General features: G+C 32.9%; 1 protein-coding gene across 1 annotated transcript in view; it reads right to left on the bottom strand.

Annotated features, from left to right (window-relative positions):
* Positions 1-13,075, bottom strand: part of LOC114133015 (mucin-17-like) — a 62,304-nt gene extending 49,229 nt beyond the window's left edge. Inside the window, 1 exon segment of the mRNA XM_050198441.1 lies at positions 12,555-13,075. The gene's annotated coding sequence lies outside the window, so the exon portion shown is untranslated.
* Between the last annotated feature and the right edge of the window lie 5,378 nt (positions 13,076-18,453).

Here is an 18,453-nt window from a genome sequence, read left to right as displayed (position 1 = left end):
GCCACGTCGAAAAGTACTTCAGACGATTGCGGCGTGTACGAAACCTGTTTATATAGTTTCCTTTTGGCAATGGTTAATGATAATGACAATCCAACAACACGCGGCTTCTATAATATAATAATATAACGTCCTCTTAAGTTACATTATTATTGTTATTATTTGTATGTAAATCGAACGCAGACGAACGCTATATATATGTACACATCTACTCCGTCCTATTAGTGGATGTAACTGTCTTAAGGCGATGTACGAAATTTTAATACATAGGTATATTATACGTAATATACTGCAGCACGTATTTATAAGGACGAATGTTATGTTATGCTTTTATGTTTCGAAAAATACATTAATACGCGCTCAACCCAACGATTAAAACAAACATAAAATATTCACTAATATAAGGGGTATCAAAATAATATGCACAGTAGCGTCGTCCTTTTGTAATTTAACGGCCATTTTAATTTTTACCTATTAAAAGTTATTATTCTGGTTTAAAATTCAATTTTCGTACAACGAAATAATCTCAAAAAAAAAAAAAATATATATATATAATATATAGGTTTATGGAATAGGTATGAAATTAAAAACTCGTTCTTATTTTAAAATGTAAAAAAAATAGTAAATTTTAAGATAATAACGATAAAAAAAGTAAAAATTTTCAATACATTTTCATGGTTTTTTGTCTGTTTAAAATTTTAAATACTTGTGTACACATGCATAGACGGCTTAATTATTATTGTTACTAGCCGTTTTAGCGTTCGTTGGGACAAATTTTAAATTTCATGACATAAATCAAAATTGATTAAAAATATAGTATTTTTTTGCACAACAAATGCATATACAGCGAAAATCATTAAAAGATTTTCAAAATCAATATATTGTAAATGTGTACATAATATAATGAGAAAAAATATAAATGAGTTTTGTAGTTAGGAGTTTTAGTTACACCGATACGGTCCAAAAAAAAAAAAAATGTTAAAAATGTGCGTTTAAACCGGTTGTAGTATATATAACGATTTTTTGGCTGAATTTCAATTATCAGACCTGTTTTAGTTTTAATGTGATACGTCCTGTATATGCAGTACTGAAGTTCGTATGTAGTTTTTATTTTCCAAGTAAAATAATGGGTCCTTTTCGACATGAACTTCAGTAGCTAACGATGTAATTATACTTATGGATTAAAAATTAAACTCTAGTAACTATATTATAGTTCTTAAAAAAAAATCAAATAATAATCTAAATTAATTTTTTCCGTATTTTTAAAAAAATTTATATTACTAATAAACGCATTGATTTGTAAAAATTTGAGAGTATTTTAAATTCTCGATCGAGTGAAATTAGACTATCTGTGTGCTATTATAATAGCTCACTCGATATTTTATTATAGTACACGTAATCCGTATACAACATTCGTCGTTTTATTTTTTACAGTTAGGTACCGCTATTATTCTGCAATTAGTCGTGTAAGTTTTAAATAAAATTCATCAACCTCTTCACATACTTGTAAATGAATGAAAAATCCTTAAGCTAATAATAATATACTGCAGTAATGTAGAGAATATTTACGATGTTCATTGTTGATCTTGAAAAATACTGCGAACCTGGTTGTAATATAATGTAGCTGTATAGTAGCCGGATATACGTGTAATTTAAATTCTCGTGAAACATAATGTGTGAGAGAAACGGAAAATAGCCAAAATAAAAAAAAAGCGTACATAATATTATTATAATGTTAAATTAATTTATAATACGGTTGTTTTGTGTAGTTTAATGATAACGACTGACAAAACCGGAGTAAGCATCATATATACTAACGGGATTCGTCGACCCACCATCTCAGGTTACTACTGGTTTGCAAGCACATTCGCGTAATGTATATTCTTATTGCACGCCGCCGTCTCCTGCTGTAATTTCGGTCTTCCCGAAATTGCACCTTTTCGCATGACAATACACGAACTCAAGAATATCATCATAAAATTGTTACTTTCGACCATTACACGATAATTTGTAAGTTGAAAAGGTTAAGAGTCTTAAAATTTTTGTGAGATTTGAAAAGATTCAAAACCGGTTGAAACTTTAAATGAAAACCTTACATTACCTAGCTATACATTACACAAACTAAAATGTTAAAAGCACTTAAGCTGTACAGTTACAATGTTAATAAAATAATGAGAAAATTATATTTCGAACTAAATATTATCACATACCTAACGTGTTGAAATATACCATTATTATTTTTTAAATTTATTTTTCTGCAAACAGTGCAAACCGTTTAAGTCTATTTTAGAGCTACTTTTATTAACATATTATATCATAATATTTACAATTCATTTAATTTATTCATTTTTTTTTTTTTTACTTATTCAAACCTAACCAAGGTATAGAGGTTTTTTAGAAGCCTATCGCCACGAATTACTACGATAACACAATATCTTTATTTACGGTTGCACGAGCATAGCAATAATACAATATTGTATAACTTTAAATAAGCGATCTTTTCACGGCTCCCTCGTATTTCATAATAATATTATGCACTTATGGATGTTTCCATAATATAGTAGGTACCTACTACGAGTTTAAAAAAACGATCTATACTTATTTTCAGCTAGTAGGTATATAAAATACATAATGAGCACACGCTTTTGATTTTTATAATATTATAATTAGTCGCCTCGTCGCCGGATCGTTGCACACAGCCGTTCACGGTTTTTTAAGATGTGATTATTGATTATGATAGTATACAGGCACAATATAATATTATAATGCAGCTACCACTTTCCTACATAGTACCTGTATTATAATAATATGATTATATACGCGACGGGTCGATCGATATTCTGCGAGCGTACGCTGCAATGAAGATTATACGTATATATCATCGTCGTATTATACATATATATAATATATTGTTATTATAATGACGTTTTGCACACACACACACAGTCATATTATACATACAATACACCTCCATACGCACATCGTCGTATATCGTATCCACCGCACGTCTGGTCGGCGGGCCTCGATGTAGACGTCAACGGGGGCTCCCACAACCGTGTATATACGTATATATCGTTCGCAGCCGTGTGATCGGATTATTATATAGATATTATATAGATAGACCTATATAGACGAATAAGAATAATATATTATATCCATTATATGTTCCCACATCAACGCGACGGCGGTGACCCACTGACACGACACAATTATTACAATTATGTTAATATAATAATATATTATGAACGGCGATCGGTGCCGACGATATACTACCTATACTATTTCTTATGGTATTATACATCCGCGAACCACGCGTGGCGTGCACGTTATCGAGCGTTCACAATATATCAAATTAAATCCACGATATACGTATATACCTAATTATTACGACGTGCAGCGTGACGCGTGGAACGACGACGGTATCTCCTACGACTGTTATCGGTAGCTTAAGTGTGTAGAAAAAAAAACTAGTGTATGGGGAGGGTCAAAATAATATTTATTCGACAGAATCGAAACCTTAACCATATATTATAATCGTATGACTTACGAATAAATCGTAGATAACTATACTTATCGTTATATAGATGTACAGACGGTAATATCTAATACCGACAAACTGAGGGGACAGTGATGAGTATTTTTTATACGGGGGTGAGTGTATACTTAGATATTATATACTTAATATTTTATTATTTTATTTGTTAGAGGGAAATTATCAAGATTCATTTTATTTTTTTGGAGGAAAACGGTTACGGCCCATAATACATGGTCCGCAATGGACCCTTAAAATCCACATTCGTCGCGAATAATACGATAATAAATCGTGTGATTGTGTGTTCTGAAAATATCTCGATCGGACCGTCAAGGTCGACATGCCACCGTCGCGGAAGACTTTTACAATCGGTATAATATCGTAATACTGTACGGGCATGGTCGTTTCACGGCGGGATGTTTGCGCTGACATTTTTTTTTTTTTTATGAAATTTTTTCATCGGCAAATCTTAAATTTTTCGGAGAAACGGGGACGATCGTTTGAGAGTGCCCGGTCGCATCGCGATCAAATAATATCGTTAAAACTGGTTCACAACGGCAGACGACGTGTCCGCGTAGACTCGACATATAGCCATATCCGATTACAGACCTCATCGGCCCAGACAGACGTATGGGTGTCACATCGCCACGGATTTATAAGACGTCTCGTCCTACGATGATAATGTGTGTAAATCGTTTCGTATTGTTTCCGACAATATGCGTGTGTGTGTGTGTGTGTGTATAATATATATATATATAACCACCACCGAGTGTCCGCGATTCGGACGGTTTCGTCAGTTTTCATATTTTTCGATACGATAGATGTATTGATTTGATATTATTATGACAAAAAACAACCGCCCCTAGATTTTATAGTCCGATTTTATGACGTAAAACGAGAGTTGAAATCGTCGCTGCCTTTTAGAGGGACGGGGAAAGATCATAATAATATTTTCCTATTGACAATGGAATCGATGGATGATTTTCCGTTTATGTGTTCAAAAATAAAATAGTATTTCATCTCGCACGTTCCGAAATCGAGTACTGTACACAAAATGCATTTTACAACGATACAGCGTATTTGTAGAATAATTATCGTTATACGCGTGGCAGAGGAGTGATCCTGTCTGACGCCGAAGGGTCTGTGATCAATCAATAACGGTGCACGCGCTGACTAGTTACCACTTACCAGCGGATCATATCGTCGGGACAACCAGTTTATTGCTGGTCGGCCATTTTCGCCGTCTGACCGCATATGTACATAGTTTTCGCGAAGACACGACTCGAATAATAATTTCACGGGGTAAAGAAAAAACTCGTATACCCGCACTCCGACGGCCGATGTAAACTTATAAATTATTATCATGTACCTATGCATGAAATATAAATAAATTATAATTATTACACGTATTGCGAAGGTGGGAAGTATATTAATCTTTTTACATACCTAATTTCGAGTATTATTTATTGTTATTTCAAAACCTACCTATATAAAGCATATTATTATTACCTACGTAAATTTTTTTAATTGTAATGATTTTTAAAACTATGCAATAACATTTTTTTTTTCAAAAACAAGTATAGTACGTGCAGGTGTACATTTTTGCAGAGAGAAAAATCACTGTTATGCAATAACCATAAGAATCATCCAGAGCTTCCGTAAATATTGGTCGTTGGGGTCGGGACGTATAATAAGTACTTGCAGTATAATGATAATTGATAATTCATTTTGGTGATTACGAGACGGCTGATGATAGATTCGCTTCAGTATTATAGCTCATATTAAAGCTTTCACGATAAACGACGTACGAGCGCAGACCGTTTAGACATTTTTAGAAAATTGGGCGATGTTAGGGTGATGTGCGCCACAAGGCCGCAGAGGTTATTCAAAACTATATACGCTACGCAATAAAATGATGATAAATAACAATAATGACGACGGCGATGATGATGACGATAAAACGCCGATACGAAAACTCATGTGTAGTTTCGTGGGATTACGTCAGCCCTGCAGTCCGGCCACCGGTGTAATGTCATTAATGACTAATAATGGCAGTGTGTAATTATTAATATTTTCGGAGACGAGCATGTACGCGCATAAATTATATTATTACAGGTACTACTATATAATATAATGGTATTATAGACGCGAGTCTTACAGGCACTATATGTGAAGTCGTGACCGTACGCGCGAAACGAGCGAGGTTGATCGTGTCTCGTCGCGTATATTATTCATCCGCTTCCTATAGCGTACGGATACCGGACGGTAGTGTTATATATATATATATAGTTACACCGACACATATACTGTTTTTCAGTGTTCACTTGCCACTTGCAGTTATATCGAATAAAAGTATCTGCGCAAGTGCAGATGTATATAGTTATGGCGAACAACGCTGACGACGGCCGAGAAAAAGACAGTATAATAATAAAAAAAAAAATGGTATGATATTACCTTTACACCGCATTATTATAATATTTATAACAGTTAAGACGAATCGATGTATTATTATTATTATATAATCGTATGTACTGCGACGAAGCTATATATGTATAATATAATATAATAACACGATGGTCGCGTATTATTATATCGTGTCGTGCAGCACCGGACAACGGTACCACAATTGGAGATTGTGCAGCAGTCGTGAATATTATCTCGTTTGCTATTATTATAACAAATAAAAATAACTATTTTTTAACTGGACAAAAAAATACTTTGAAATAATTTAACACACCTAAATCAATTGATCCGCCACTTTTATTTTGAGGAAATGTCATCATTTTGTATAGAATACCTAACGCAGTTAAAAACTCGCCGGTATATTATGATAGTTTAAATAATAGTATAATATATAATATTCAGATTTTAAAAAAGATCGTTTTATGTTTATTAAAACATAGCTAAGCCTAGTGAGTTTAAAACGTTAGAAAAAGTCTTACACTCGCGTGGTTTTAATAGACAGCATAACATCGATACGGCTATAATACGCGTATATATTATAATTTACGCGGTTCAAGTCTCTAGTCCGCGAACCGACCGACCGGCACAAACGATCGCAATTCACGGTATAGCCGGTACCTATAGGTATACGGTATATCTTCTAGACATGCTATCCTACGGCTGCATAGTATAATAATATCGCTTTCGTGTTTCAGATATATAGGATATATAGGAATAACAGAAATAAAAAACTGCATCACGACGAGATCGTAAAAAATGAAAAAAAATAAAATAAAATAAAAACGGGAAGAAAAAACACACAACGTACATTATTATATAGGTATACGCGAGTGTGTATGATATAACATGTATATATAATATTGTCATCGTAAAATCATTGCTTGTTTTATGGACAACGAACCCGACGACACGTTGAGAGTGTCGTATATAATAATAATAATAATAATAATATAGTACTGTATCGTGTGCGTATCGTTATCTTTTCCTTGCCTGCCTGGTCAAAAACAAATATTATATACGCTTTCAAACGCGCCGAACAATATATACAATACTTACAGTCGATATACTCGAACACACACACAATAATATTGTAACACCCATCGACTGTGCGGTGTATGTGCTGCAGGTAATATGCGTTTTTTCCTACCGTGTTTGCATTTCCCTCGCCCTCGAATGGAACGCGGTGGCGGCGGCCGATTATCGTTTGCCGACACTTGTCATCATTATCATCATCATCATCATCATCGTCTCATGTTTTCCCGTTCGACTCCAGGACACCACGGGGAAGACCGAATAAAAACGAATGACAGGTTGCGACTTGGCAGAAATTCGAGGTGGGTATACAATATTTTCTACAGTTTACGGAGCATTATAGCCATTTTTTTTCATATTATATGGGTAGACTACTTCACGTCGAACTAATTACCTGTTCATAGGTATCACTTTTTAAAAAAGATCATAAAGAAATATGTACAGGCCACGTGTATTTTATTATGTCATAGATTAAGAATTTAAAAATTGTATTCAATGTTTCTTTTTTTGTAATTTAAGTATATAATATTATGTACTTGATGATCAATTTATAACGCAATACGTCAAGAAAATTGTGAAGACAAGGAAATTATTTCAGGAGTTGCCGAAATTATACTTTTACACCAATAAATTATTGTTCGTTGGCGACGGGGCAGCTACAGGTTATAGATAAGATAAAAACTAAATATACATATCATTACGTATCACAGATCACTCGACGCTGCGTTTTGGCCGCCACGATAATACCGTAAGCGGAGTTTATTCACAAGCTCGATCGAAGCAAAATTCAGAAGACAAGAAGAGCATTTTGAAGTTGTAACTGTTGTTATCTCAATCTACACAATATACGCTCCATACACACCGTACAGTAGGTACACATTTAAATATTCTTTAATGAATGCAAAATGTGAATCACGTCTAACATCTATATAATATAATACATATACCTATATATATGTGTGTATGAAGCAGGATATTTGCTAAATTATTTGCGCTGTTCGGGTTTTCTTATATATATATTTTTTTGTGAGCGTGTGTGTTTGTGTGTATAGTGACGAGCAATTTGCATCGTAATGTACCGATTCAAATGATGACCGGCAGAAGGCACACGGAAATTATGATTTTTTTTTCTTTTCACGATAATATAATAATAGTAATAATACGTACACGACGAGTGGATTTTGAAAAGCTGACAGGTCGACGACTACGATGGTGCTGTATATAACGTACCACCTTCCGAAACGATTGTTGTACACACGCGTTTATTTCTCACGCGCACAACACTGCAGCGTCGGTCATTTACAAAGTTAAGGTCGAGTGTGTATACACTATATTGCAGTTGAACCGTATATACACGTGCAATATATTCCGAACGTGCGTAGGGATTCGAAAATCGAAAGCCCCCTTTCGCGGTCATTAGCAAGATTTTTCAGAACAACAAAATAATAGTACCCAGCGGACAAATCAATTTTGAACCCATTCTACTAAAACGGGGATATATAGACGACCTTTAACCGCGCACGAGCGCACCAAAGGTCATGGATGGGGGACCGCTCGCAAATATACTCTGCGGAACAGTGCAAAGGGTGATCACCATTAATCATCGAGACGAGGGGACATATATTGTACGACCGACGATATGTCGGGGGTGTGAGACTACCGAATTATACGTGTATATACGGCGCGTAATATCGAACGAAACGGAAAATTAACAAAATTTTCGTTCAAATCATGGGGTACTATACAGTATGTGATTTTATTTTTTTTCGTTATACCATAGTATTTGTAATACACGATTATGTGTTATAATTCTACAACAACGGTACATGTATCGGGAACTAAGATCGACACCACTTGTTGTCGTGAGTAGTAGCAATCAACAGCGGTGAATAAAAATTCAAATAACATTTACCTAATACGGAGTAATTAAATTAAATAAAATAAAATATTTCAATACTATTGACTGCGCTGAATGGTTCGTATATAACAATTCATTACGCTTAATAGCGATTTGAAGACATTTTATACGTTTAAATTTCGTGAAATTCTTTAAGGTCCCTTAATTATATTTTTAGGTTCATAAAGTTATAAATTTCATAAAAATCACCGTCACCGTCGTATTGTTTGAATTATATTGTATATATTTAATAAGAAAAATCAAAGTTCCGACACGCGTTGTGGAGTTTTGCTCCGAGAAAATGCTGTCCCACAGATACAATTGACCGACTACATATGAGACGATTCACGATGATATTCGGCTGCATAATGCATTATTTAAAAGATATTTTTTTTAAATTCATTTTACGATAGGTAGTGTTAATTAAAAGGTAAATAATTTCTCAAAGTTTTATGACCGCCTCGTAATTTTAATAATCTTCTTGAAACAACGCGATTGCACCGTGAGATAATCATCCGTTATAAAATAAGTAGCATGACCTGTAATTATCATCACTATAGAAACCAGTCTTTCAGACGTGTCACTTAATTTATGTCATAATAACGTTTGTACCCGTGTACCTACACGGGCTATTCACGACTACTCGACTTATTGTTCCCTTCGAAGTTGAGTAATTATAAACGATACGATGACGATAACATTAATACGTCAAATCAACTCGTCGGGCGGCAACAATTGTTATAAATTATAATAACATAAACACGCGTCGTAAACATAAACTCGTCGTTTTGCGGATCAGCTTGACGTTTCTCGCGGTCTATGCAAATATTTCGATTGGTTGTGATTTTGAACTGTCATCTCTGAATATTTATAGCTTATTAGATCGACGGTCAATATAAAACTTATAACGACTGTGACCTACTGAATATATCGCGGGGCATCGACTCATTAACCGAGTTTGGACTGATCCCCGACCATGCGTCACCCGAGATTTTTGGGCTACTGGAAAATAAGATGGACGCGATTGATATAATATAATTGATTACAGAAGAAAAAAAAACATGTTTGTAAGTGCCGTGCAAGTGGAATGTCGACCAAACATAACGGAAGATTATTAAGTGCTTCGGAAAATATAAGAACTGGTTTTGAACACCGGATACTTAACAAACTCGTCTCACCTTGGCCGCTATTTATAAAAATATATTATGTACTATTCCCCCAGACGTATTATTTGCATTCGACCAAAAGTGTTCACGCTTTCGAGACAGGCGTACACCGCGCGTATTATTCAATGGCCGGAGGCTGTTGACTTTATTACGTCTCCTGTGCGATCTTTGGCGTACATAATTTAAAAGTGTATGTATGTGTATGTGTGTGTATACATAATTTATTGTCACTTACGAATTGCAATGCCGAGTGAATTTTAATTACTTTTTTGTTTTTTTTTTTTTACTCATAAATCGATCGATATTCTATAAATTATAGGGCTAGGTTAGGTTACGCGTGAACGTTGTACGACTATTATAGGTGTTGTTTGTATGAGATTTAACGAATTTTTAAAACTTAACAATATTGTTAAACGTCACGATATAACGCTATCCACACGATTGGTCCATCACGTTTTAATGAACCGTTAAATTTATCATATATTTGTGTACCACTGTACATAAAATTGTTTATTTTGAGTCTCAATTTTTTATTTAATTTTTATTTCTATGAAACATTCGTCATTTGTGTCAAGGTATATGGAAATAATTACTGTACCTATATATATATATATATTATAGTGGTCAGTAAAATACAATAGTTGATGAAACGTAGTATTATTTAATTCTAAGATAATTATCAACGTTTTCATCAATGATAAAAAAAAACGTACGATATTACATAAAAAATCGGTTGTACCTATGTGATGCTATCTTATTTTGACTATGCATAGTGGACATGATGTGGGCTTAGATTTAAAACTGATTTGAAACACATTTAAACTTTTTTTTCCTTTAATGATTAAAGTAAAAGTATAGGTAATTTTTATTTATGTCGTATTCTTAGTTATTATTGAAATATATTTTTTTTTTATATCGTGTGCAAAATATAAAAATTTTAAATATTTTAATGAGGTATAATTATTTTTTTACGTATTTTTATTTATTATTTTAATAACAGCAGTCATATTATATTAGTAATTAACATAATGTTGTATGGTAAATGGCAAGGTTAGTTATAGATTTAGATACGATTAACCGTTCAAAAATGAACCTACATATTTTATTAATACATTAATTGACCTAAAATACTTTGATTCGAGTTAATAGAATTATGAAATATTACAGATCTTATTATGTATTTTAAACCTACGTTTCTTTATAATTATTAACAATTTAAATAAATGGGTATAATGTATTAACAATATATTTAATATTTATCATAATGAAACTAATATGGTATATTATATGAAAATATAATAAATATTTTTTTTTCTATTCCGATGATGATGCTTTAAAAGCTTTAGAATATTCTACAATTTAAGTAAAATTACGATTTTTTTTTCTGAAAATGTAATATTTTTATTGTCTTAAATCATCAAGATATCCAAACTATCTATAGAAAAAATTATAAATTTACAAAATATAATCTGAACTTTAAATTTGCTAAATTGTTAAATCAGTGTGGTTTTAAGAACGATGTAAAATTTATATATATTGTAGACAATTTTAAATTCTTTATCAAATGGTGAATGAAAAAATTTCAAAAAATTGTTATTACCATCAGTCTACCTAATAACGTAAATACATATAATATATGAATTCTATCGGCAAAATAATAATTAATTATTGGTTAGATTTTACTGATTTTAGTAGGTAATTTGTATTGAAGTTTTTAGTGATTTTTTTTTTTCGTTAACTATTTTAAAATTATACACTAAATAAATGTCTTTTTTTATTAATACGACACAATTCGTAAGTTTTTTTTATACATAAATAATTTTTTGGTTTTTATCACAAACAAACGTATTTATTATAATGATTTTTGAAAATTAAATCTGTCAAACGGTATATTGTTCAAAAAGTATTCTAGTGCTGCGGTACCCGTAGCGTTTTCACGTCTGTTTACACGATTCGATATGCATACACGTATTTTATTAACATTCTCAAAGGAAAATTTGAGGAATGGAATTTTACGTATTTATAAATATCTTCACAATTTAAGTAATATTACGATTTTTAATTTAAAGAAAAAAAATTATCGATTTTTTTTTTAGTTTTTAACGTATTAATCTATATAATATTAATTATTATTTCAATACAATCAACAATATATATATATGAATTTAGTTTTTTTTTATTAGATAAATAATTATATATATATATAATTCGATTTTTTAATAAGTACAATTCCCGTCCCACGACGAATAAACGAATTTTTGTCTGTTAGAGCAAAAATAGTTTGTACAGTATGTTTTACCCATAGACGTTCGGGGATACTGAAAATTAAAAACTTTCGCATAAAATAGATTAATTCTATTTAAATATACCTCCTATATATAAAGCTGGTACTTAGAATTTTGTACGTACCTACATAACAAGCAGAAACTTAAAATTTACAATAAAAATTAAAAATTCGTTTACTGACCTTCCACAAAACGATTTTTTGCAGCCGTTTCCGATTTTCCGGCGGTTGCAACGTATAATATTATATTATCGTCTCAAGTCTATTGCGACGATATATATAGGACGAAGGTCTGCGACAATCAACTGTGCCGCATCCCAAGCAGTGCAGCGATTGAATGCCGCGAATGGACGGCGGCCGCTCGTGTACAAATAATAATATTGTACAGTTTGTTGGCGATATATCGAAACGACGACGACGACGACAACAATAATAATAACAACAATGTATAATTATATCTGGTCGCGAAAAATAACAATATATTATAAAAATAATTTATAATATAATATAATATTATAGACTAACACCGCGACGACGACAATAGTAATATAATAATATTATTATTATTATTATTATTGTTACGATCGTGTGTGCGTACGGCGCGCGTGTTGGGACCACAGTGATCAGCCGGCAGTAAGCGGCGGCGTTACGGGACAACGAACCGACGACCACTGACGGTGACGACGAGACCACTACGACGACGACGACGACGACGACGGTGGCGGCGACGGCGACGGTGAAGACGACGACGACGATGATGATGATGGGCACCGCCACCGCCGTGGAGCAGTTCTTCGCGCGTCTTCCCCTACCGCCGCCGCCGCCACTGCAGTGGCGGACCACTCGCACCGCCCGGCGCGCCCGCGGTGGGGGAAACGTCTCTCGCCCCGCGAGAAAGACACTTTCCGTCGCCGACGATCTTCTCTGTCAAGTACTCAAGTTCAAGATCGGCGGCGGCGGCGGCTGCGGTGGTGGACCGGTGGTGGACGGACGCGGAGATAGAATAATATAATAGCGAGCGGGTGGCCGCCGGGGCTTGCGCAATATTGTACGGTCGCGGCGCGGAACGAGAGGTGCCGTTTTTCGACGCTCCTCCCCCCCAGTTTTCCACTCTCGCGTGCCGGGCAGCATCCGCGATCCGCGGTGCATAATATGCAATATGCATCGCATATACACGCGGTGCGCACCTGATAATGCCGACCGTATATATATATATACTAATATTATAATATTATAAGCTACGCGAGGTGGTGCATCGTATTGATTCGGCGGCGACTGCACCGACGACGGTCGTTACGTGTGCGCGCTAGTTGCATTTCCGTCGGTGCAGTCGTATAGTTGTGATGGTACGCCATATAGTGTGCGCGTGCCAAACCCTATACGATACTGCAGCTGCTGTAGTCGAGATTCTGTTGCAGACGGATGACGTAAATAATTATAATCGATATTATGAAAAAAAATAATAAAATAAATGTATCGAGCGTATCTTTATGTCTACTGTTCGACGAGAAGGACGTGACGATCGGTGGGTCGAGAACCTGTAACGTTTGAAATTGAATGAACGAAACGATTCGCTCGCCTACAGGCTATATAGGTACATATTATACAGCAATACACGACGACGACGTTATATATACCTACAGCTTAATATTGTTACGATGCCAATGCGAGTTCGAATCTCATCTATCGTTCGACACTTGTGTTCTCCTCATTTGCATGAACGTACCACGATGTATAAGATTTAAAAAAAAAAAAAACAATTGATCGTTCAGTATAGGTATCTAGTAGGTATTAAATTAAAATATGAAATAAAATGGTTTTATTGTTATGGTCGTGTTAGAGATTAGTCCTTAATAATCGTCTATATCATTTACTGGAAACTTTAAATATCTGAATCAAAACATTTTTAGTTAAAAATTTGGTTATTCGTTTACTTTTAAAATTTACATAGGAAAAAATATAATCGGTAGTTATCGACGACAAATCCTGACAATCACGTCTCAAATGTCACGTTTTCTCAAATTTCAAGTATTTTAGGGTATTATTCTCAATGTATTTTTCATTATTTTAAAAAGTTATTATTTCACGAACATAATAGATTTATCACCCGTACACCGAAGTACTAGTATATAATATCATGCATACATACATAATATAATGTATATAGGATAAAAAAAAATATATGCATGTGGCCATGCACACACAGACAAGATCCGTTCGTGGTATTCTACATTTCCACAGTCGTGTGAAACACAACATTATTAAATATAATATACTCACTCGCCGCCGGACAGTGTGTAAACCTTTTTCCTATATTATATATTTACACACCCAGGCTCTTAAATAAATTAACTCGCGCGCACCATAACGGATTTGCGTCCACACCGGTGACGGCCGTCGTAATATTATATAATATTGTTGTGGGAAAACGTTTTTTTTTCTTACCGTTTAACATTTAAACGTTTTGTGTTTACCGTAAAAATTATTATTTTATAGGCTCTCACCGGTGTAGATGAAAAACGCGCGAATACGCAGTTTAGCTCGGGGCTTATGCAGCGGTATACTATGTATAATGTTAGAGCTATTTTGTATTTCGTGTATATTAAAAACGGATATGCATTATGCATGTTATTATTTTATTACGATTAATTCATACAACGTGTGTGATGATTATTTTACTGATTTTTAGCTGTCAATTATTTCTATGTAAATTTTTGTTTTAAAAAAATGCACGATTATTTATCAGTGGTTTTTATGACAGCCTATATATATTAGAATTATACGTATTTTTCTAAAAATGTTTATGTAAAAATATCGAATATTAAAATACCAAAATAAAAAGTATTATAATAATATATACATTTATAAGTACCTATTTAGATGGCAATAGGCATGGTTTGGTTAGTTAACGATATTTTTTTAAACCGTTAAGTTAATATATTTTAAAATAATAAAGTTAAGTTGAGTTAAAAGTTACTCATATTTTTGATTTCTTTGTTAACTCATAAAGATAAAAGTTAACTTTGAAAAAAAAGTAACTTAACTTAATAATTTACAAAATAAAAAAATCCAGACACATAATGTTTATTACATAGTTTTTCTTTACTCTCAAGAAAATTACTGAAGACATTAATTAAAATGATACATCAAAGTATTAATTAGCTATCAAAAAATCTGCTTTTCTAAAAATCTCATTCAAAAATTTGCATTATATTTTGGACAAAAACTAGCTTTATTAAGACACTTTTGAATAAAATAAAATTAAAATTAACAGATTAATCTAAAAAAAGTAACTTGTTAAGTTAAAAGTTAATTAAAAAAAAAAGTAACGAGTTAATTAACTTTTAATTCGTTAATGCCTAGCCTTGACTACAGGTATACCCCGCCATGAGTATTTTAATCCACTATTCCATTAGGTACTCGTTTGAATTTTAAACGCTTCTTAACAAAAAACTAAATATATCATCCAATATTTAATATTCGCGATGGCGAACTAAAAACTTTAGGTGTTATTTTAAAATATTAAAAACAACTATTATGTATGTATAGTTATTGATAACAATATATATATTTCGTTGCAACGTTATAAACACTTAAATCTATATAAACATTTACTTGGAAAATTAGCGTGGCCAACCAAATGGATCATACCGTAAAATACGCGACGACTGCATTATAAATTTATACTTACATATATAAGTCCATATGTATACTCCATTCAATATACGATTATTCATACTCCGCGTCAAACAATTCTATAATGTTTTTTTTTTTTTTTTTGACTCTCTGCAACAGTGTTTATTATTTATAATATAATATATAATAATATATTGTTATTTATTTAGCGATGACTTCAAAAAGAATGGGTTTAGGCCTTGAAAACGCAATTTGTACCTACTACTCCTCCGATTGTCAGATGACGTACTGCGTCTATACGTCTTTATATACGTGTATATAATATTCTGCGATTGACAATAATCATATTTCTATGCGTACGTGCAGCTGCAGCGTACAAAAGCAGAAACATCGTAAACCCGCTTATTCATATATTGTATATTATGTAGGCAATAGTTATATGGTTTATAGATATGTCATTACGATGCCTACTATAATAAATATAAATAATATAGTATATATTACTCGCGGGCGGTCTTGACGTTTAATTTTTCTTGTAAATTTGTTTCTGTGGTCGAAAACCGCAGCCGTTGGCATATTTTATTTCGAACTATTATAGAAGCCTGTGTAGAAATGTAGAAGATAATATTATTGCATATAGTGTCTTTGTTGAAAAAAAATTCGATAAATGAACGACAGCCATATAATAAGTCGTAGAAAATTTAATCATTGCGTTAAGGGCATCACTCGTAGATTAGTTTTAATATTTTTTTATGAATATCGCGACATGAACGTTATAATAGCATACTGCGTGTCCCTGGTCACAAATAAATATATAAATCGGACCGCAATTTAATAACGCGGTAGCGGTATCTGGTATACTACTATTAATTACTTTTACGTTACTTGCAGAAATCGTCATAATATCGCGTAGAATCCAATATGCTTATACAGCATTTTTTCGAACCAGATTAATTAAATCACTGCGCGTGTTATAATTTATGTTCGTTAAAGTTCTTTTATATAATACACCGATCTTACGTGTTGTACGGTTAGGTACGACTACATAATAATATATTAAAATATTCTAATTTCGATTTAAAATAATACGGATAAGTAAAAATATACGATAAAGATATAATGCAGATTATTATAGAAGCGACGACAGTATTTTTTATTAATCGTAATTTAATATTATAAATTAATGATACGAAATAGAGTCGAAAACTTTTGTCGTATGTGCGGCCGATGTTCAGCGGAAGAAAGAAGAAGAACCATTCTATACTATCATTAATTATTATTTCTCCGTCCAGTATGTTGTAATATTAAATATTCATTCGGACCGAAACCCGCGTATTTAATAATTAACGCTGCGGTGGTCGTATTTATCACAATAATAATAAATTACGGTCAAAGTGATGTAGACGTATAATAGTATGCAGATACGCGTTTGTCGGCAACGGACTTTTCTTAGCAGTACACATATCGTTTGATAATAACATTATTATATTACCATGGAAGTTCCCACGAAAGTATATAGTATACCTATACATACAGAGCGTATGGACATTGTATTATGAATAACAATATTATCTTTCCGACACGTTTGGCTAATAGATTATTTATAATGCTGTTAATAAATCTGTATCGCTCAGGTCTGGTGGTTTAAGAATTTTCGCTTATTGAAGTTTTCGCTCACTCGACTGTGGGTTGATTTAGGCAGATTATAGGGTTCGGCTTTGATCCCTCCATTCCAACCGATCTCTCGCAGCCACCGTTTTTCGTGAATGCCAACTCCTGCACCTTAACCATTAATCAGCTGCAACCCTAAGTATGCACTTTGCAGCCAGCCTAACAGCTTTTCATCTTCAATATAAAGCATTATACTATAACTGATTTTTTTTTCTATTAAAAAGTTGAAAAAATCTTGCCCTTATATGGATTATACCAATGTTATGATGTTATTTATACTAATACATATATTTTTACATACTTACAGCAAGGATTTTTATTCAGAAACATTTTTTCATAGCCCATCGTATAATAACTATGCCTATGGTAACAGTTGGGGTGTGATAAACAACAAAAATATACACTTAAACGGTGAAGGGGATAGGTTGAAAATGAGTATATTTTTTCAGAGAAATGCCATTTACATACAGCTATAGAGACTTCTGATAGTAAAGATCATGCGAAAATTAAATTGAAAAGTACGTATAATATATATATATATATTGTATAGTTTTAGTCCTATAACTTAGTCTCTTTAGCCCATCAAAATATATCAACATTTTATGTTTCATTAAAATAGCTACCTATTATAATATTATATACCTACTTATGATGGTCGGTGTGCTTTTATGTATTAACCTGAAGCCTATATGTGTCGTATATACGCTGAATGCAGTATCGTTGTTAATTTTTTAAGACACGTCACTGTTATTTATCTCGGACAGTTATTACTCAT

The sequence above is a fragment of the Aphis gossypii genome, chromosome 1 (assembly GCF_020184175.1).
Source record: "Aphis gossypii isolate Hap1 chromosome 1, ASM2018417v2, whole genome shotgun sequence".
In the NCBI taxonomy this organism is placed as follows: Eukaryota; Metazoa; Arthropoda; class Insecta; order Hemiptera; family Aphididae; genus Aphis; species Aphis gossypii.
The sequence above is the reverse complement of the archived record's forward strand: the minus strand, read 5'-3'. Positions and strand labels throughout refer to the sequence as shown.